Here is a 21,825-nt window from a genome sequence, read left to right on the forward strand (position 1 = left end):
ACACGTTGGTTGTCACCCTTGTTCTGTAGTAGGGGATCTCTGTGTATAGTCATAATCTAGTGAATAGTCCCGCCCATGTGCGTGGACCCCGGCAATCAAAAATAATCTCTTAAGTCGTCAAAATAATGCAGAAACTGCAAAGACACTTAAGAGAGAATTTAAAGACAAATAATGCAGCCTATATCCACAGGCTACACTGTCCAGTACTTCTGTGGTAAATTTAAATTACCTATACTTAATTTATGCGGTAAAGTTCAATAAGAATAACTCAGTCAAAAGAAGAGGCAAAATCCGTGATATTTGAGGTTTCTCAAAAGGGGTTTTATTCCTTAAAAAGGAATTGGTATTGGTTCGAACCAAGGTGGCATACCATTCCGTCACCACGTAGGTTCGGGAAGGGACTGACAGACAATACTTTATTGACAGTTAATAGTATATATAGTCAATGCATTACAGTAAAGGCAGATGCAGAAGGCGTAACAGCTGAGAGGAGAGATAAGAATACACATACGTATGAAAAGGCGTTACAATAGGCGTGCATGAAGGCATGTACTAGAAACGTCATTAAGAAGATGTCACAAGTGGGTGGATCCATAAGAGAATCCTGCAGTGTCAGCAGAAATACATGGCAGAGATGCGCGCGCAGGCAGCATGACGTGTGATTGACGTGTAACTGGAGGGTGAAAGGGACTTGACATTTAGCCCTACATGAGGAGACAGAAGTCTGGGATGTCAGAACAACCTAATCCCAAATCGTATCTAATATCTTGTGTTTAAGGAACTATATTATCTGGAAGGAAAGGTCTCTCGGGCAGAGGCTATTCTATACTAACTGTGAGTGCGTGTATAGGCGTCTACGTGTCTACATGAGATGCGAGGGGGCATGGGCCTACCATGGTAACAGGAGCTATGAATTACTTGCACGGAGACAGTGAGGCCGGGCCCTTTGCTCTGCAGCTGGAAGGATGTTTACTTGAACTACTAGACAGGAATGTATTTTTCGAGGAGCGGAGCAGATAACTTGAAGGCTGAATACAGTCTTGGCAGGCAACAGGCCGAGCCAAGCACCGCTAGCCGCGCAGGGAGTGAGACAAAGGTCACGGGTACAGATGCAGGTCCAGGCTGAAGCATTCAGAATCATAAGGCAGGAAAAGGCTCGATGGCAGAATTCAGGGCCTACTTCGCCAGAGTTGAAAAACGTGTAAAGTACACCACATAAAGACGTTGGCAAGGCATACTTAGGAACGGAATATTTGACCCATTCATGGTGGATCTGAAAGAGGACATGTTAACGTTGGACGCAAATGTATTTGCGTCTTCATAGCTGGAAGTGGAGGGAACATACATGTACTTGTAACGCGTACACGGAGTCGTTGGGGTCTAAGATAGGGGACACAATTGATCATAAAAATTCATATTTCCTCACTTCAACTAGAAATTCCACCAAAATTCACCACACACAGTACAGCCTGCTAGTTTCTACCATAGAGAAACCTGCCTCCCCCAGTCAAAGACTCAGGAATGATAGAGAGGAAGGCAGGGACAGACAAGCCCCATAGACTGCCATTATGTGGCTTAAATAGGATACTGTGCCTTTAAGAGAACTTTCCAGAACTTCTCCCAGTATCCCAGAATGCATAGCAGGTCCCTCTTACTTCAGTTCTTTTTTCCGGCTCCTGCTTACAGGACCCTGGCATTGAGCTCTCCCTTTCTCAAGGGTTTATTGGAATTGTTTTTACACTTTTGAATTTTAAAAGTGTTGCAGTTTATTTCTTGGTGCTCTCCTCTCCCTTTTGTGCTGTTTTTAGGTGTTTTGGGGCTCCAAGATGCCTGGCCTTTTTGTGAAGTGCCCAGCATGTGAGAGGAAGAAGGCCAAGAGTGATCCCCATGAGGTCTGCATCGTGTGCCTTCCGGAAGATCATGTCCCTGAGGAGTGTGTAATCTGCCAGCAGCTTTCTGCTCGGACCTTGAGGGACAGATTGAAGATCAGGCTGGCTGGCCTGGAGGATAGGCGTCTGCGGGCTGCAGGTGGGTCTGGGCAGCCTGGGAAGGTTCCCTCTGCCTCTGCTGAGGCCCCCGGGGGGCTCCCCGGGGGCAGGAAGTCCAGCAATCGGTCCCATTCTCCGTCGACGTCGATGGCATCGACGACGGCGTCGAGAGGGATGACGACGGCGTGCTCCCCTTCTCCCCGGGGCTCCGGGTCGAGACGGCGTGATGGCTCGACGGCGAAGGAGAAGCCGCCGTCGAAGCCGCCGTCGACGTCATCGTCTTCGTCGACGTCGAGATCTTCCTACCGTCGACGAAGACACAGTGACGTGTATCGACGCTCGCCGTCGAAGCGGCGCCGACGCTCGCCGTCGAGGCGACACCGTCGGTCGTCGTCGAGGCGACACCGTCGATCGCCGTCGAGGCGACACCGCCGATCGACGTCGAGGGGCTCCTCGACGTCGGGAACATCAAGACGGCGGCGCTCGTCGTCGAGGGCGGGCCGCCCGACGTCGAGAGGACGACGGGAGAAGTCGCGAAAGAGGAGGTCGACGTCGAGGAGAAGAGGGTCGATGCCGAGGAGACGGCGTTCGACGCCGGAGTCCAGGAGACGTCATTCGACGCCGGAGAAACGTCGTTCTGCGTCCAGCAGACAGCGGTCAGCGTCGAGGAGTAGGTCACCCTCTCCAAAACGGCGGAAAAGGGACTCTAGTCCCAGGAGTCACGCTGCTTCCAGTGGAGGTCGTAAGAGGAAGAGGTCGCCTGCTGATGGGGATGGCTCTCCGCACCCCTCGCCTAAGGGGCCACCGGGCTCGGTGTACGAGGAAGTGTACACTCCGTCTCGGCCCAGGACTCCGACTCCTCCCCCCGTGCCTAAGGAGGACCCTCCACCCAAACCACCGCTGCCTTCAGGAGATCCTTCTCCACCTCCGATCCCTCCGCATGGGCCCACACCGCAGCCGAAGGTTCCTCCGCCGAGGTCCACTTCCCTGCCGTCCCTGCCTGTTCCTCCTAAGGGGACTCCGAAACCAAAACCCCGGGAGGAACCGAAGAAACCCCGTGATGAACCACGGAAGACCCCTCCACGTAAACCAAAGGAGCGCCCACGAGCTGGCAGGTCTCGCTCTCGCTCTGGGCGGAAGGAGAGATCGCGGCACAGATCATCCACGAGATCGAGGCACCACCATAGGAGGCGCGAATCTCGCTCACACAGGAGGTCCTCTGGGACCAGGGATTATTCACCTACCCTATCGGGGTCACCGGACGCCAGAGTGTCCCCGATAGATGACCTGGTTGCCTTTCAGGACGTCCTGTTGAGGGGCGCGACGAAGCTAGGCATATCCCTGACAGTGCCTACGCCAAAGACGTCGGTCATTTTCGAGACTCTACATCAGAAGCATCTGTCTCGTCCTCTCCTGCCCCTGGTGCCGGGCCTGGAAGAACCGGCTATGGCTCTGTTTCTCACCCCGGCGGTGACGAGGGCGGCTCCGTCGAGATTACTAAAGAAGTACCGGGCTCCCGACTCGGATCCGGCCTTTTTGAGAGCTGAGCCTCCGCCTGACTCCGTCATCGTCACGGCGGCCCGCAAGCAGCATGCCACCACCCCGACCTCCACGGTCCCCCCGGACAAGGAATCACGGTGGATGGACTCGGCGGGGAGAAAAGTCTGTGGAACTTCCGCTACCTCCATGAAAGCGGCGAGTGCCACGGCTTTGTTGGGACGCTACGACCGCGCCCTCTGGGACTCCCTTGAGCGCTTTGCTGAGCATTTGCCCCGGGAGCAGCGTGAAGACTTCATGGAAGTCCTAAGTGAGGGGATGCTGGTGGCCAACCAGATAATCAGCGCAGCTGCGGACTCTTCCCTGTTGGCGGCTCACGGATTTTGCCACGGGATCAACCAACGGCGCCACGCTTGGCTCCGGCTTACGTCCCTGAAACCGGACGCACAGCAGAGGGTGGCCAATCTACCGTTCTCCGGTGAGACCCTCTTCGGGAAGCATGCGGATGATGAAATGGCCCGCATGAAGGCGGAGGCCGAAACGCTGACGGCTGTGGGCCTGGAGAAGCCCAAAGAGACCAAGAAGCAGTACCGCCCCTTCCAACGACGGTTCGGCGGACAAGGCCGTGGACGAGGACAGGCTTCGGGGCACTCGCAACAGCAGCAGCCGTTCCGTAAGCCGTTCCAGAAGCGGCAGAAGGGCAGGGGAGGCCAGCAGTCGGCTCCGGCGCCCAAGGGCCAGGCGGGGTCTAGGCCCTAGGAACTTACTTCCCCCGGATCCGTTACCCACTCCGGTAGGGGGAAGCATACAACTTTTTCTGGCAGAGTGGAGAAAAATTACTCAGGACAAGTGGGTGCTGAATATTGTTTGCAATGGATACAGTCTTTGGTTCCCCCGGTCGGCTCGCAGTTTCAGCTGCGCGAGCTTCAGGCGGAAGCGGATGTCCTGTTAAGGAAAAGGGCAATAGAAGATGTACCTCTGTCTCAGAGAGGAAGAGGTCTGTACTCCCGGTTCTTTCTGGTTCGCAAGAAGGACAAGAACGAGTTCAGGCCCATTCTGGATTTGCGACAGGCAAACAAATGGATTCGCAGAGAAAAGTTCTGCATGCTGTCGTTGCATCAGATTTATCCTCAGTTGCAACAGGGAGACTGGCTTTGCGCTATAGACCTACAGGATGCTTACTTCCATGTGCCCATTGCACACAAACACAGGAAGTTCCTGCGGTTCCAAGTCGGCACCAATCATTATCAATACACAGTACTCCCATTCGGACTGAAGTCTGCGCCGAGAACGTTCTCGAAGTGCATGGCGGTGGTAGCAGCACACCTGAGGAAGAACAAGGTGTTCGTCTACCCTTACTTGGACGATTGGTTGATCAAGGCATCCTCATCCTCGGAAGCACGAGCACACTTCCAGAAGACGTGCGTTCTCCTGAACAAGCTGGGGCTGCACATCAACATGGTCAAGTCTGTCCCGACTCCGGTCCAATGCATACAGTACTTGGGAGCCTCCATCAATACGCTGTCAGCAAGCGTGTCTCCTTCAGAAGAGCGACGATTATCACTCCTTCGGAAGGCTCAGGCTCTTATGACGACTCCATCTACAACAGTGAGGACGGTGTCTTCTCTACTGGGATCGATGGCCTCTTGTATCTTCCTGACGCCACACGCACGGCTGCACATGAGACCGTTGCAGGAGTGCTTGGAGGACCAGTGGGATCAGAGGAAAGGATCTTGGGACAAGATTCGACTGTCGCTGCATGCTCTTCAGTCTCTGAAGTGGTGGTGTTCGGCTGAGAATCTCCTCAGAGGGGTTCCCTTTCACAAGGACATTCCCACGCAGACTGTCGTGACGGATGCGTCTCTTCTAGGATGGGGAGCGCACTCCGGGACTCTACAGATTCAGGGCACGTGGTCACCGATGGAGGCCACGTATCACATCAATTTCCTGGAACTCAGGGCTGTTCACTTGGCGCTGAAGGCCTTTCTTCCGTCCTTCCAGACCAACTCTCTGCTTGTACAGACGGACAATACCACCACGATGTATTACCTCAACAAGCAGGGGGGCTCGAGATCGCGCACCCTGTCGCAGGAGGCGCAGACGATCTGGCACTGGCTCCTGGCCAGAGGACTGACGATAACGGCCACCCATCTACCAGGTGTGCAGAATGTTCAGGCGGACGCACTGAGCAGACAGCTGCAGGAAAACCACGAATGGGTCATAAACGACGAAGTACTAGGAGAAGTCTTCGCAAGGTGGGGAACTCCAGACGTAGATTTGTTCGCCACCGCCGAAAACAGCAAGTGCAGAGACTTCGCCTCCAGATACTTCCAACAAGGGACTCTGGGGAATGCGTTATGGATCAACTGGACGAACATCTTTCTGTACGCCTTTCCTCCCATTCCCCTGATTCCGGCGGTGCTCATCAAGCTGGCCCGGTCCAGAGCTCGGATGATACTCATCGCCCCGGAGTGGCCCAGGCAGTGGTGGTTCACGGACCTACTTCACCGGTCTCTCCTTCCTCACATTCGGTTGCCGTGCAGGCCGGACCTTCTCACGAAGTTCGGGGGACGGATGTTACACCCCAACCTCTCGTCTTTGAGTTTGGCGGCATGGCTCCTGAGATAGTGCAATATGGCCATCTGAATCTGCCCGATGATTGCATGGACATACTGAAGGAGTCTAAGAGACCTTCCACTCGGACTTCATATGCTTACAAGTGGAAGAGGTTTTGTATCTGGTGCCAGTCTAAGAACCATGATCCTACGACCTGCAAGGAAGATGTCATCCTTCCTTACCTTTTACATTTGGCGCAGTCTGGCCTTAATGTCCATTCCATTAAGGTTCATCTTGCTGCATTGACTGCCTACAGGAAATGCCCTTCACAGACTTCCTTTTTCCAGATCCCTGTGATCAAAGACTTTCTGGAAGGTTTGAAGAAAGTATTCCCTCCTGTCAGGCTTCCCTCGCCTTCATGGGAATTGAATGTGGTGCTGTCCAGATTGATGAAGGAGCCTTTTGAACCTATTCATAAGGCTTCGTTGCAGTACCTGTCCTGGAAGGCGGCGTTCCTCGTGGCCATTACATCGGCCCGCAGGGTGAGTGAAATTCAGGCGTTGTGTTGTAATGAACCTTATACTGTATTTCATGCTGCTAAGGTTGTTATGCGTACTCACCCTAAATTTCTTCCCAAGGTTATTTCTGATTTTCATGTCAACCAGACTATAACTTTACCTACGTTTTTTCAGAACCCTTCATCCCCAGCGGAGAGGTCTCTCCATTCCCTGGATGTTAGGAGGGTGTTGAAATTTTATCTGGATAAAACCAAGGATATTCGTAGGTCTGACCAGTTGTTCATCAATTATGGGTCGGTCAGGACGGGTCTTGCGACCTCGAAGCAGTCCATCTCTAGGTGGATTGTGTCCTGCATACAATTGTGTTACCAAAAGGCTAATAAGACCTTAGGAGGTAAGCCTAAGGCTCATTCCACCAGGGGCAAAGCTGCCACGACGGCTCTGCTCCGTAACGTGCCGATTGCTGAAATCTGCAAGGCAGCCACTTGGAAGTCGGTTCATACCTTTGCTAAGCATTACTGCCTGGACACTGACGCCAGGGCAGACGCTCAGGTTGGCCAGGCTTCTCTGCGGAATTTGTTCGCACAGTAGTGGCATTATGTATTTATTCTCCACCGCCGCTTTGGTGTGGGGATGGGCTTGCCATTCTATTCACTAGATTATGACTATACACAGAGATCCCCTACTACAGAAGGAGTAGTTTCTGTCCTGTAACTCCAGTTCTGTAGTAGGGGTATCTCTGTTATAGTCATAAGCGCCCGCCCTCCTCCCCGGTGGAGATTTTTTCATCATACAGGAATGCGACAGGTCTGGCGTGCTTCGCCTTCAAAAAGAACTGAAGTAAGAGGGACCTGCTATGCATTCTGGGATACTGGGAGAAGTTCTGGAAAGTTCTCTTAAAGGCACAGTATCCTATTTAAGCCACATAATGGCAGCCTATGGGGCTTGTCTGTCCCTGCCTTCCTCTCTATCATTCCTGAGTCTTTGACTGGGGGAGGCAGGTTTCTCTATGGTAGAAACTAGCAGGCTGTACTGTGTGTGGTGAATTTTGGTGGAATTTCTAGTTGAAGTACTGGACAGTGTAGCCTGTGGATATAGGCTGCATTATTTGTCTTTAAATTCTCTCTTAAGTGTCTTTGCAGTTTCTGCATTATTTTGACGACTTAAGAGATTTTTTTTGATTGCCGGGGTCCACGCACATGGGCGGGACTATTCACTAGATTATGACTATAACAGAGATACCCCTACTACAGAACTGGAGTTACAGGACAGAAACTACTCCTTTCTGCTCATCCAAAGGAGGGGGCATGGTCCGTATATAAGAGGAAATGGGAACCCTCAAGATAATATCTTAACTTATCCACTGCCCACTTGATCGCAAGACACTCCTTTTCTACGATGGGGGAATTTCAGTTCCCGGGTAAAGAGTTTGCGACTCAGGGAAAGGATTGGGTGTTCGACCCCCTCAGAAGAAACTTGTGACTGAACAGCCCCCAGCCGGTTATCAGAAGCGTCTGTCTGTAGTATGAAAGGTTTGGAAAATTCTGGGGATCGCAGTATCAGACTGGATGTAATGGCCCTTTTCAGTTCAAGGATGGCTTGTTTAGCTTCAGGAGGTGGATGAAGGAGGTCCCTGGGTTTTACTTCTTTTTTTAAAAGATTGGTAAGGGGAGTGGCCAGCTCAGAATATTGTGGTATATACCGGCGATAGTATCCCAGAAGTCTCAAAAAGGCTCTTGCCTCCTTTTTTTGTGGTAGGGAAAGGGGCCTGGGATATTGCTCTGACCTCTTTTTGGGGTTCTATGTGTCCGTTATCCAGGAGAAAACCTTAAATTTACCCAGCTGACTGAAGAGCCTGAAGGACTAGATGATACGAGGTCTCCTCTGACATTGCGTCATCTGGTAACTTACCCAGAGTCTTGCTGTGTAACAACCTACAGAAAGCACGCAACCTCAATACATGTGTACCCGTGATGGCTGTAATAACTTGCACCGCTGTAAGCACGGATGAAGCCTGGATCCTCCGAGCACGTACCGAAAATGGGCGGCATGTCTGACTGCTGTTACATACCGCAGTAGCAGGGCGTAGAGCACACAGTGCCTATTTATTCAACAGCAGGACTGGCTACGGCCCTTGTGGCAGGGTGGCTTCATTGGCCCGCTGTCGATGAATGGGAGAATATCTGTCTCTCCAGCTCCGAGCACCGTGAAATCCACCGCTGGATTATTGGCGAATCCTGAGCCGTCACTGGCAGAAGTCTAAAAACTGAACTGGAATTTCACTCCTGCAGGGAGTGCGCGAGCACACTCTCAAACTCCCCACACGGGCCTCAACAGACAGGGAGCACAAGACTGCGAGAAAAAAAAACAAGTCCTAACAAGCCATGAAAGTGATCGGACGGTGGCAGAGGGGAAAATAAAGCACTCATGTGAAGTGCTGAAACAAGCCGCGAAAGTGAAAGTGATCGCTCACTGATGAGCCATGTGGGGAAAAGGCAGATGGCGGCTACGCGCGTGTATGCGCGCGTTACCGCCAGCTTGAGGCCGGCATAAGCGTCTGGTAGCACTTTGAAACCCCCAATAATAAATGTCTCGCAGCGCATGCGCTGGCTCAGGCAAGACCTAAAAACCAGAAGATGATTACTTCTGTTTGCTAAGGGATCACAGGAAACAAAATGTGAGCCGTGTAAACCTTGTCACTTCAGCATCAAAGGAATAGTGGCAGGGCGTGGCCATGGAGCTGATGAGGGAAGACGTGTGAGCCTGGAGCTCCGCGCTGACCCCGATATTTACCCTGCACTGGGACCTTGAATTGATCCCCAGACCGCCCAGTGAGGCAACAACGAAGGCTGGAACGCCCGCAGCGCCGATCAGGAGGCTGAGTACCCCACCTGCCTGGGAAACTGGCGAGGAAACGCGATTCCTAGAAGATCGGCCAAGATTTTCTGTTTGAATTTGTTTATTGGGATTTAACATTTCTGATTAGTTGCTGACTTTGTTACATTCTTCCAATGCATCAATACATAAATTACAGCTGAATATTTGTAATTGTAAACAAACATTATTACTAATCCACACTATGTTAACCATTTATTCCGTGGGGAGGTACTACTAGGGAGGATTACCCTCAATGGTGTGAGCTATTCAGCGACATTGCTTTGTGCTCAGCTTGGACTTGCCTCCGTTGGGCGTGTGTGGATATTACATTGTTGAGTGGTTTACCCAATGTTGTCGTGTCTTGTCTCGTCAGTATGTATTCCCATCAACTGTTATCAGAGTTATACCCTCTGACGTGAACTTATGAACTTTCTATAAATAGGTTAACCTACGGGGAAAGTGGAGGAGCTGCCGGACTAAGAGTCTGTAGGATCGATATTGTCAGTGGCCTCGGTTCCTTTTTAGGTCTCGCCTGAGCCAGTGGATGTGTTGCTCTGCGAGACATTTAGTAAGTGGGTTTTCAAAGTGCTACCCACATGGTTTTGCTGGCCTAAAGCTTGCATGCCCAATGGCGTGCACAAGCACAGCTGCTGCTCACACTCCCTCCTCCCTTCTCCCCCTCCCTTTTTGGTGTCACCTGTAATGAGGCTCCTCTGTTTGCACTCTCCCCCTCCCTTTTTTTCTCCCCCTCCCTTCTCGTCAGCTTTATTCAGGCTTGTCTGCTGCTCGCATTCCCCCCTCCCTTCTCCCCCAGCCCTTCTCGTAACCTCTGCTTTCGATCACCCCTCCTTTCTCCCCCCTCCTTGTTTTCGTCAGTTTCATTTGCCTGTACACTTCTTCCAACTCGCTGTTACTCATGCGGCTCTGCTCGTACTCCCTTTTACCTTCTTCCTCAGGGCTTCTCTGCATTTTTTGTGCACTTTAGCCACCATCCCATGCCTTTTTAACACAATTGTAAGTATGGCGTTTTGCTTAGTGAACACTGCACTTTGTTGTGGGAAAAATTTTTTGCACATTTACCATGCCCTGTAAGCATCCTACATTAGAGGTACTAATCAAATGTTACGGTGTTTACATTAACTTTGTGCTAGCGTAGCTCGGCTCATGCATTCATTTATTTATTAAATAAACAAATCTATCCTCATGTTTGTCAAAGCGTTATGTACTTTCACTTATTTTTTATGAGCTCTTCAATATTAGGCTTACTGATAAATAACCGTGGTGAAAAACAACTGATTTTTTGTGCATTTCATAACAAGTGGTACAATAAAACACATCTTTACAAACGCCAAAGAGTCATTGATAAAAGTAAGTGGCTTACGATTAACAGCAATTAATAATAAACAACATCACTTGACAGAAACACCAGTTAGTGACACATTGGTTTACCTACTGGGCAAAGGATGGAGAGGTTTAGCCACAATAACAAGAATATATTTTAGGAAGCGCAAGCGGTAGAAATGTTCTAATGCAAAATAACTCCGAAGAAGAGGAGAAGCATTTTTTAATTAACAAATTAACCTCTGACATCACCAATTATCTATCACAAAACAAATATCACACACTATGTCTCACACAATCACTCAGTCACTCACTCACTCACTAACAACCTCTATATAAATAAGTACATTACTCAAACACTCGCAATAAATAAGTACAAATTCCACTCTATCTCTAACAAATATTTGCTCTCAAAAACACTTTACGTGACTAACTCACCCACTTAGTCGAACGGAATTACTCTAGCAAACTATATAACTAACACTCAGCAACTCTCACAAAATGTTAATCTACAACTCTCTATCGCAACATAAAAAGTCACACAATCTCACAAACAAACGCTCAATAACAAACTCACTCTCAAATACAAAATATGTCCCAAAAAAAGTTGCTGTAAATCAGAAACATTGTCTCATAATTTAACTCTAACATTCTATAACACTAGCTAACACTAATACTATATTGCACTACCTGAAATATTGCATATATGTAAATAATGAAAAGGGAAGATTAACAAAACCTATTGGCTAACAACGAAAATTAACAAAGGTAAAGAAGTGTTTGAGGCATATGAGCTGCAGATTCTACACTTTGCATTAGATCGCCACCTGGTGTTGGGCTCGGATGATTGCATGTTGTTGTCTTGGAAGAAGTCTTTGTAGTCACAAGATAGGTGACTCCATCCTTGGACGATAGTGCGCATGGGCATCGTCTCCATCCTTAGATTGTTTTTTTCCGCCACTGGGTTCGGATGCAACTTTTCTGCTCCGGTTCGAAAATCTACTTTTTCGAAGACTTTGACGTGCAAAAGTTTCTAAAAACAAACTCGAACATCAAAATACATAGACTCGACTTCATCACTTCGATTCCGGTCGTCGACGCAGGCCGTTGGGCCTACCCACGTGGTGAGGCCTACACCTCATGGAAAGGACGCCGTTCAAGAGATGCCCCGAGTGTGGAGCAAAATTTCCACATCGACCATCACGAGGTGTGTAACTTGTGTTTATCACCCGAACACGACGAGTCGAGCTGCACAGCTTGTGCGTCCTTTTGATCCAAGAAGACCATTCGACATCGGAGGGCCTGTCGACGCGACATCCAGAGATCAGCTCCGGAACCAATGGATGTTTTCTATGAAGAACCATGTGTCCTGAGGAAGATTCCGATGATCTCCAGATCGTATCTGAGGCAGATGGCTCCGATGACTCCATACCATCAGGTCAACGCGTGAGTATGACTGCCCCTACCCCAGCCCCAACACCTAAACCGAAGGCAAAGGTCAAAACTCCGCCTTCGGGGCTCAGTCGCGACCGAGACATTGTTTCAAAAGCCCCGCCATCGAGCCCGGCTCCGAAGAAAATATTAAAGCCTTCCGGTAGCTCCATACCGAGCAAACCGCACGCGCTGATACCACCAGCTTCCTCGGCACCGAAAAGTCCCGGTTCCGAAAAAGACTCAGAAACCGTCGACTCCTAAAGATCACACGGCACCGAAACCAATGAAGCCTGCTTTCACCCCAAAATCATCGGTACGGAAACCTACAAAGCCTGCTTCCGATGCCACCAAGCCCTCGAACCAGGTCTCGACTCCGAAAACAATACCTTCGGTGCTGAAAATTACGCCAAAGGACTATGCAATACCTCCTAAGGCTAAAGACAAACAGAAACCAGGCCCGGAACCAAAAAAATTGGCGCTGAAAGCAATTTCTCAAAAAGAAGAGCATTTTAGACCTGATCCTTTATAAACAAGCATTTGCAATGCAATAGGTCTCGCATTCGGAAAGTTTGAGCTATTGGTATTGTAAATGACACATATTTTATTTATGTGTTGGTTTTGAAAATAGCTAAATTAATAGCTTTGTCATTTACAATGCCAATAGTTTTAACTTTCGCAAATGTGACACCTTTAGCATTTGTAACGCAATATGTGTTGTATTTACGTGACTTAGATGTATTGATATTATAAATAAGAATGGCTTTAAATTTTTTAAAATAATTAATACTTAAAAAAAGCTATTGTAATTTATAATGGCAATAGCTTAAACTTTTGTAAATAACTTTTGTGAAGATTATCTTCCATGCATTTTATTGTGACGAAAATCCAAGAACAGAAGTGAAATATTAACATCTTTTTGTGACATTTGAAAAAAAAAAGCTTGAAACATTGAGAGAACATATTTGAACCAGTTCAATTATTTTCATCGAGCACTCAGAGTCCACAAAAATCTTTTTCAAGTGAGGTAGTTTTGTTTTTAATCTTGATATTTTTCAATTTCCATCTTCATTGAAAACATTCTTCAACACAAGTGCACTTGTGTTGAAGAATATTTTCAATGAATGATTTTCAATAAGCGGACCCAAGTTGCTCGAGTAAGGCTCCTAGAGGAAAGCATTACCTGGTGTCATACTCACATGTTTATAGACAAGGAAAGCAAATGACTACTTGAAATCATTAGCTGTATGACATTTTAGGGCATAAGTTAAGCAGTGTTTTGTTAAAATACAGCTACAAACACCATGCAGGGTTTCAGCAGCAGGATCATTTTCACTAAGAATTTGTAATCCTTTACCACACACGCCACTTGTCCCTGCAATTGACGCGGCATATAAAAAACCTTTGTCCTTCTGCCACCCCTTCTGGATTAAGCGCCTGCCAGTTCAAAGGAGCCCTTTAGAGAGGAATCCTTATTTCTCCGGTTTAAGGAAAATATACTTGAGAAGAAAAGGGAACAATGACCCACAAGTAGCCTGGTGTACGTTACTGCCCTAATCTTGGAGCAGATTTAACAATTGCTAAAGTAAATAGTTTTAAACTGATTTCACGGGCTGATGCTCTTGTCACAGCTGAAAATCAGCCCCCTATTAGTAGGACCCAGGCAGAAAAGGAGCGAGCCGACTGGCGACCATGGCTTGATATATTTATTGTGAAGAGTGGCGCTGCCCGCAAGGTGCTCCTCGTGCTATCCCTGAAAGGTTAAATTATCTAAACAAACCTTCTGCCTCTGCCCGTCATGTCTGCAGGGGCTGTAGGGATCTCGGCACTTCATCCAGGCAACACAACAGTCACGTAGGGAAAGTGGGCGAAAATGTTAGAAGACGTCAAACTGCTGACTATGGCAATTAGGTGTTGCTGAAAGAAAAACAAGCTTTCGGCATTGCGTGGTGGGGGCGGGGGAGCGGCATTGCGTGGCGGGGGGTGGAGGAGCGGCTTTCTTTGAAGTCTGATGCCAAGGCTCAGACAAATGGTGCGCAATATGGCTGGCAATGTGCACGCGCCTGGCTCACATGAACTGTACCCGATCCGCAGTTTTGGGTAGACTTTTGAAAGCCTTACTATAATCTCGACAAACAACCATTGCTAAAGCAATGCTGTAGTCAAGACTTAAAAAGGATATACATTGATCCAGAAATAGGACATGCTTCCACTATGCCACATAGGAAGAGGAAGATAGATACAGCACCTTCAACTCCAGTGCCTGTAAAGAAGAAGGATTCTACAACATTGCCTATGACCCTTCTTCTCCTGTACTTCCTCCCTTACCTTCTATTCCTTTTAACACCTCACCTCAAATTTCACCTGCTTGTTTATCACAAAATTCTCCACCTCAATCTTCACTTCCACAAACACCTCCTCAGAATGAAGATGAGTATAACATAGGGGATAGGGGAGACCCAGATGAGCCCTTTCCATACCCAACTGATATACCAGACTGGGAATATCCAAACCCACAAGATGTACCAGATATCCCTGACCCACATACATATCCATCCAAACCATCTCCTCCTGAAGATAATATTGGGTTTGGACATCTAATTAATAGGGCTGCCTTCTATCATAATGTAACAATGCACTCCGATGAAGCAGAGGAAGATTTTTTTGCTAGACACTTGAACAAACACAAAAAACTGTTCAAATATTACCCATGATTAAAGGGGTTATTAAGCATGCCCCAGAAGTGTTTAAAGATCCTGTACGAGCTAGGATCATAAACCCAAGAATAGAGAAAAATTGCAGGTCCCCTCCTGCGGATCCCGCTTACATTAAAGGTCAGCTACCCTTAGATTCCCTAGTCATGTCAAACGCTAGAAAGAGAGCAAATTCTCAGACATCAGGTGAGGCACCACCTCCTGATAAGGAATCAAAAATAATAGATGCTGATAAAAAGAGGCAAAAGGATAGCTGCAATAAGCTAGCAACACATGGAGTATAGCTAACACACAAGCCCTCCTTGCAAGATACGACAGGGCTCATTATGACCAGTTCGAAACCCTTTTACAGCATCTACCTGACCAATATAAGACACAGGCAAATGACCTTATACAAGAGGGTAAGCTTATTTCAAATGCCTACATCAAGTGCGCTCTTGATGTAGCAGACACTGCATCTAGAGCAATAAATACTAGCGTCCTCCTTAGAAGATATGCATGGCTACGCATTTTAGGGTTTAAGCAAGAGGTGCAAACAACTATCTTAAATCAACCATTCAAACAACAATAAATGTTTGGTCCAGAGGTGGACGTAGCACTTGAGAAAATGAAAAAAGATACTGATACTGCAAAATCTATGAGAGCTTTGCAGTCCACTGTACCAAGAGGCACTTTTCGTCGCTCCTTTTATAGAGGGGGCTCCAAACAAACTGGAGCAGACAACTCACCTTCTTTTAGGTTTAAATCTTTTTATTAAGAGCAGCACCATCAAGACACAACATACATTGCACAGGTTATGCGGTTCAGTAGCGACAGAAAGCGAATGGAAGTTAAGTACAACCCCAAGGGGGGCGGACGTTATAATCAATGGCCAACTGGACCAGGAAAGGTGTATAAAGACTATATGTGTAGCTATTATCCCCAACAAGAAAGCCCTCCCTCCATCCCCCCAACACCCCCCCACCCCGCCCCCTTGTCCAGTGCTCATATTTGCCAACTCGTTCCCACACACCCGATCTTGAGCGATCCATCCTCTGTATTCCTTAGGAGTCTGTCTTTTTGGGCTCTGTAAGTCTCAACAGGCGAAGGTATCTCGGGCAGGTGAGCTCCCTGAATTCAGTGACTAACAGAGAATGAAACCGTTGCCAGAGGTCGTCAAATTGGTCAATGTCTCCCGCTAGGGTGAGCGAGAGTTTCTCCATTCCTAACACACACCACAATTTGTGCAACCAGCCTGCGTGGAGGGGACTGTAGCCGTTCGCCAGTGTGTAAGAATGTTCTGTACAGCAGAACCCAAAGCGATGGACATCTGGCGTCCCCTACGTGAGCGCAAGGGATATGTCAGTGGATTAGGGAGCCCCAGCAAGGCATAGGCAGGGAAGCGGGGCAGTTCCGTTTGAAAGTGAGTGTCAATTTAGTCTATCACTTGCTTCCAGTAATCCTGGAGGAGCGGGCAGTCCCACAGGAGATGCAATAAAGTGCCTGTGTGTCCGCAGCCCCGCCAGCAGTGCTTGTCTCTGTTGCGGTCAATCTCATGCAGCCGTTCTGGGGTATAGTACCAGTACGTGGAAATCTTAGTGAGTGTCTCTGTGAGCCCTGTGTGGTATGCAGAGTGGCGCGCCCTGTATGATATGCAGAGTGGCGCGCCCTGTATGATATCTGGTCCCACTTGCTGTGACTCAGTGTTCTGCCTAATTCACGTTCCCAGCGTTCCCTGCCCGGGTTATAGAAGTGTATTGCGGAGGGCTGTAAGAATTTGTAGAGGTCTGAGATCAGTTTGGAGTCCGAAGTGCGTGAGAGAAGCCATCGCTCATTGGGTCGGAGTTTCCTATCTGCCGACTCCCATACCTGTGGCTGGAGCGCCCAATGTCGAACCTGCATGTAACGCAGCCGGTCCAACTCCGAAAGGTTATATTCCTGTTTTAAGAGCGAGAAGGGAAGCACCCCGTCCGGGCTGTAGACATGGTGGAGGACTCTACACCCCGTGGGCCTCCAATGTGTGAATGCCCCTGGTGCCAGGCCCGGAGTGAAATCCGGATTATCGACCAGTGGGGTAAGTGGGGAGGGGAATGTGGTAAGGTTGTGCTCGATATTAGTGGCATCCCACGCTCTTAAAGAGACCCGTGTGACGAACGAGGCGTAAAGATTGGCAGCTCGGTGGGCTTTACGAAGAAAGGGTATCTCTTGGAGTGGGCGTCCCGCAATCGCCTGGTCCTGAAAGAGCCCGTGCCTTTCTGACTCCCACCTGCTCCATTCCACCAAATAGCGCAGTTGTGCCGCCTGGAAGTATTTAAGCAGGTTCGGTATCCCTAGTCCTCCTGCTTCCGGACTCAGCATTGCCAAAGCCTTCTTCATTCTCGGCCTGCGACCCTGCCAGATAAAACGGGCGAGGTCTGTTTGCATTTGTGGATCCACCCTAGCGGCGGTTGCAGTGGTAATGCCCGAAAAAGGTAAAGGATTTGGGGAAGGATTGTCATCTTGACCATTGCGATCCTGCCCAGCCAAGAGAGGGGGGGGAAGTGTCTCCAGCGTCTGTTATACCCGGACCCTCTTTCTGAGTATAGTGTAGTTGGTCTGTACCATAGCATAGTGTAGGGGCTAGCTGGATCCCCAGATATGGCACTGCGGTGGATGCCCATTGAAGAGAGAAGAGGTGTTGTAAGTGGGCCCGTGTGGAGGGGACCAGAGACAAATCGAGGGCTACGGATTTGTCCATGTTCATTTTGAATCCGGCCATGGTAGCGAAGGACTCCAGCTCCGCCATGAAAGCCTGCAGGGCAGTCCGCGGGTTTTCCAGGGACAACAAGACATCGTCTGCATAGAGACTGATGGTATGTGTGAAGCCACCAAATCTTATCCCCGTTGCGTCCCGGTTCTGGCGGATCTTCTGAGCGAGTGGCTCCATATAAAGGGCAAATAATAGTGGTGACAGCGGGTAGCCCTGCCTTGTACCCCTCTCTATATGAAAGCTTTCCAAGCTATAACCATTGACCCGTACTACTGCTGAAGGGAACTTGTAACAATTAAATATGAGAGTACGGAACTTCTCTCCGATGCCAACCTTCGCAAGAACCTGTTCTAGGTAGGGCCAGTGGACCCGATCGAACGCCTTCTCGGCGTCTACCACTAGCAGCATTCTCTCCCCAGGTATGCGGGAGGCTTTTTCTATGAGGTGGACGACTCTCTTGGTATTATCTACTGTCTGGCGCTCGGGGATAAACCCCTCCTGATCAGGGTCTATGAGGCCCGGCTGGTGAGGGGCCAGCCAGGCTGCTAGAATTCCTGTGTATAGTTAGAGGTCCACATTCAGCAGTGATACCGGCCTGTAGGAACCACACTTGGCCTTCTCCTTTCCCGGTTTGGGGATGAGCCTAAGGGATGCGCGCAAGAGTTCGGGCGGAATGGCTCCTGGGATTGAGAAGGTGTTAAAGAGACGCTTAAGGATTGGTGCTAACGTGTTGCAAAACGTTTTATAAAAGAGGGCTGTAAAGCCGTCCGGACCCGGTGCTTTTCCCGGTTTGAGCTTGGCGATGGCTGAGATCACTTTTTCAATGCGGATATCTCTTTTGAGGTATTCCGCCTGGGAGGGCTCAAGGGAGGGGAGTGTGACTGAGTCCAGGTATTCGGTCGTCGCTGGAGCAGCCAATGGGCTGTCCGTGTACAAGGCGGCGTAAAAGCTGCGGAAGGTCTCCGCGATCTGGACGTCCTCTGTGGTTTTGGACCCATCTGGGCTGGAGAGCTCTTTGACCCTCTGAGTTTGGCGGACTACTCGTAGTTTGTGTGCCAAAAGACGGTCGCATCTGTCCCCCCCCCCAGTGTAATAGGCGTGGCGTAGCCGCAAGGCCGCAAACTCCGCTCGGTCCGTGTCTAAGGCTGCCAGAAGTTGTTGTGCGGCTTTCAATTGCTTCTAAATCCGGGGTGCCCCGGTGCGTTGGTGCATTTGTTCAATTGTTCAAGTTCATGCACCTGCTGTGTGAGCTCTTCACACTTGTGTTGCCTATCCCTGTTCTCCGCGGAAGCAAGAGCCAGAAACTCTCCTCGGACAACCACCTTCATGGCCGCCCATTGTGTCGCCAGTGTCGTGTCTGAGTTAGCGTTGTGAGATAGGTAGTCATGGATCGTGTCTTGTATATGTTTCACCACTTCTTTCTTGTGCAGTAAGGTGTCTCTAAGTCGCCAGACCCTTGGAGGATGCGACACTGGTGGTAAAGAGAGTGTTGTAGTGACGGGTGCATGGTCCGATAGTGAAATGACCCCGATCTCTGTGGAGGTAGAGAGGTCGCTAACAGGACTAGAGACTAGAAGATGGTCCAGCCTGGCATAGGTCTTGTGTGCATTAGAGTAGTAGGTGTATTCCCTATCGCGGGGGTGTGAGCGGCGCCAAAGATCATGAAGATCCAGTTCTGCCAGTCGATCAGTGCAGCTGGGCGGAAACGTCCCCGCTTGATGTGTGCGTTGAGCGGACCAGTCTAGGTTTGTATCAAACACCATGTTGTAGTCCCCCCCCCCAGAATAATATGCCTGTCTGTTGTGTCCGTGATGTCTGTAAGGGCGGAGAGAAGAAAGTGTTCCTGGCCTTCATTAGGGCTATAAAGGGACTCAATCGTGAACGTCAAGCCCCCTATCGCAAAGCGGTATGCAAGCAACCTCCCTTTCAGCTCAGCACTTTTGTGTAGGACCTCTCCCCTAAAATGTCGTGCCACCAATATCGCCACCCCTGCCATCTTAGTGGTGCAAGAGGAGAAGAATTGAGTCAGAAATTTGCGTGAGCGGAGCCTGTGGCAGTCTCGGGCTAGCAAGTGGGTCTCCTGCAGTAATTAAATGTCTGCCTGGGCATTTTCTAGGTGGGATAGGATCGCACACCGTTTAATGGGGTTGTTTAGGCCTCGCACATTGAGAGGCAGGACCTTAAAAACTGTGGGAGGCATGATTCACTTGGTGAAGGGACCTGCTAACCTCCGGACTCAAGTGAGTATGAAGTATGTGTGTGAATGGGCGATGGACAGTCGGTTGTGACCTCGGGATTAACCCGTCAAGTTGAGCATCATCATCGTTTTCTGAGCACTGGACATCCCTCCTCTCCCCCCCCCCCCCCACTTCCCCCCAGGCACCTACTCACCCTCCCCAACTCCCAAAACTTCAACTCCCCCCGCCCCCTTTCCCGTCCCTCCCCTCCCTCCCACTGCAAACCCCAACTCCATGTCCCCGAAAAAAGGGTATTGTCCCAGACCTGTTCAGTCGTCTCACAGGGCTGTGGTAAAGTTCTCACTGGTTCGTACAACCGTGTTGCAACAGGTTGCCCCTCCAACCAACCTCCCCCCCCCTCCCTCCCCCCATGCCCCCCCCCCCCCCCCCCCTCCCCGGACCATGCAATGACAAAGCTAAAGTGTTCTCTACCTGTCGTGATTTTCATTCTGCGGACCCCATGTCTCTGACTACTTCCTGAATGGCATCGACCATCTCCTTTTTAATGGTCTGCGCGTCTGGTTTCGAGTTCAGTGTTGATAACCGTCGTCGGGAAACTAGCTGCCAGTCATCTCTTGGCTGTTTACGGGAATCCTCAGACGGTGTGTTGTCTTCCTTCTGGTCAATGTCCAATAACGCACATGTGTCTTGAAGGGAGTGCATCTGTCGTAACTCGCCATCCCACTTAAAGATGAGGCGGAATGGGTGTCCCCATGAGTAGGGAACTCCTTTGTTCTTCAGGAAGTCTGTAGCTATCTTGAAGGCCTTGCGTTTCCGAAGCGTGATCGCCGACAGATCCTGAAAGAGTGCAATCGGACGGTCACGGAACCTCAAGGGTTGCGGTCTCCTAGCTTCTCTTAGGATATGTTCTTTAAGAGGAAAATCGGGCAGAAAGGCTAAGATATCTGGGGGGGGGGTCCGACTGCCGGCGCGGCATACCCACCCTGTGCGCTCTGTCAATTCGGATTTCAAAGTCTCCCGATTCTCAACTCACCTTCTTTTAAAAACAATACACAAACATCCTCCAATAGAGGATATTTTAGAGGAGGTTACAGAGGGAATAACTAAGGAAGAGGTCAAGGTAATAACAATAATCGATCCTCTTCCACCACTAAACAGCGACTTCCTTCAGCTCCCCCAACACCATACCACTCCTGTAGGGGGGAGATTAACACAGTTCTTACCTGTCTGGAATTCCATCACATCAGACAAGTGGGTAAGACAAATTATCCAATATGGTTACTACCTAGAGCTTACAGCTACCCCTCCACATATACCACCCAGACAGCGCCCAATGTCCACAGAACATCTAACGCTGCTTCAACAAGAAGTTCTCCCATTGCTGCAAAAAGATGCAATTGAACTAGTTCAGTTAAAATATCAGGGAACTTGGGTTTACTCACTCTATTTCCTAATACCCAAAAAGGACGGAACACTAAGACCAATTCTAGGCCTAAGGCCTCTTAATCTGTATATACAATCAGATAATTTTCACATGATCACTTTACAACAAGCTCTGTTGTGCGAGGCGCAGTTCGTCCGTCGTCTCCCGCAGCAGTGGCCCTGCCCCCACGCCCATACCTACGCCATACGTCCGCGTCCGTGCAAGCGCCAGCACCAGTCCATTGTCGCGCCAACGCTGATGAGGAGGAGGGCGAGAAGGGAAACGTGCAGAGCTGGCTGGCAGTGGCTGTAAAGCGCCGAATGTGACAGCCTCATTGCGACTTGGAGTGATAGGGGCGCGGGAGCAGGTAAATCGGCGCACACAACAGAGTTAAGTTTCGAGTCAGTCTGAGAGGGCCTGAGAAAGCCTGTGAGAGCCTGGGAGATTACACGCCTATTAGACTATTGTTTGAATGGTAGTAGCGCTCCCTGAACCTTCATAAGAGCAAAATCCTAACTGAGCAATTGTGGAGCTGGTAATTCCAGAGCGAAGCA

At 49.5% G+C, this 21,825-nt stretch overlaps 1 protein-coding gene across 2 annotated transcripts in view; it reads left to right on the plus strand.

Moving 5' to 3' along the window:
• The window catches only part of DHX30 (DExH-box helicase 30), a 1,000,138-nt gene that overhangs the window by 376,812 nt on the left and 601,501 nt on the right, over nucleotides 1-21,825 (plus strand). The window lies entirely within an intron of this gene.

Source organism: Lissotriton vulgaris, chromosome 10 (genome assembly GCF_964263255.1).
Source record: "Lissotriton vulgaris chromosome 10, aLisVul1.2, whole genome shotgun sequence".
Taxonomy (NCBI): Eukaryota; Metazoa; Chordata; class Amphibia; order Caudata; family Salamandridae; genus Lissotriton; species Lissotriton vulgaris.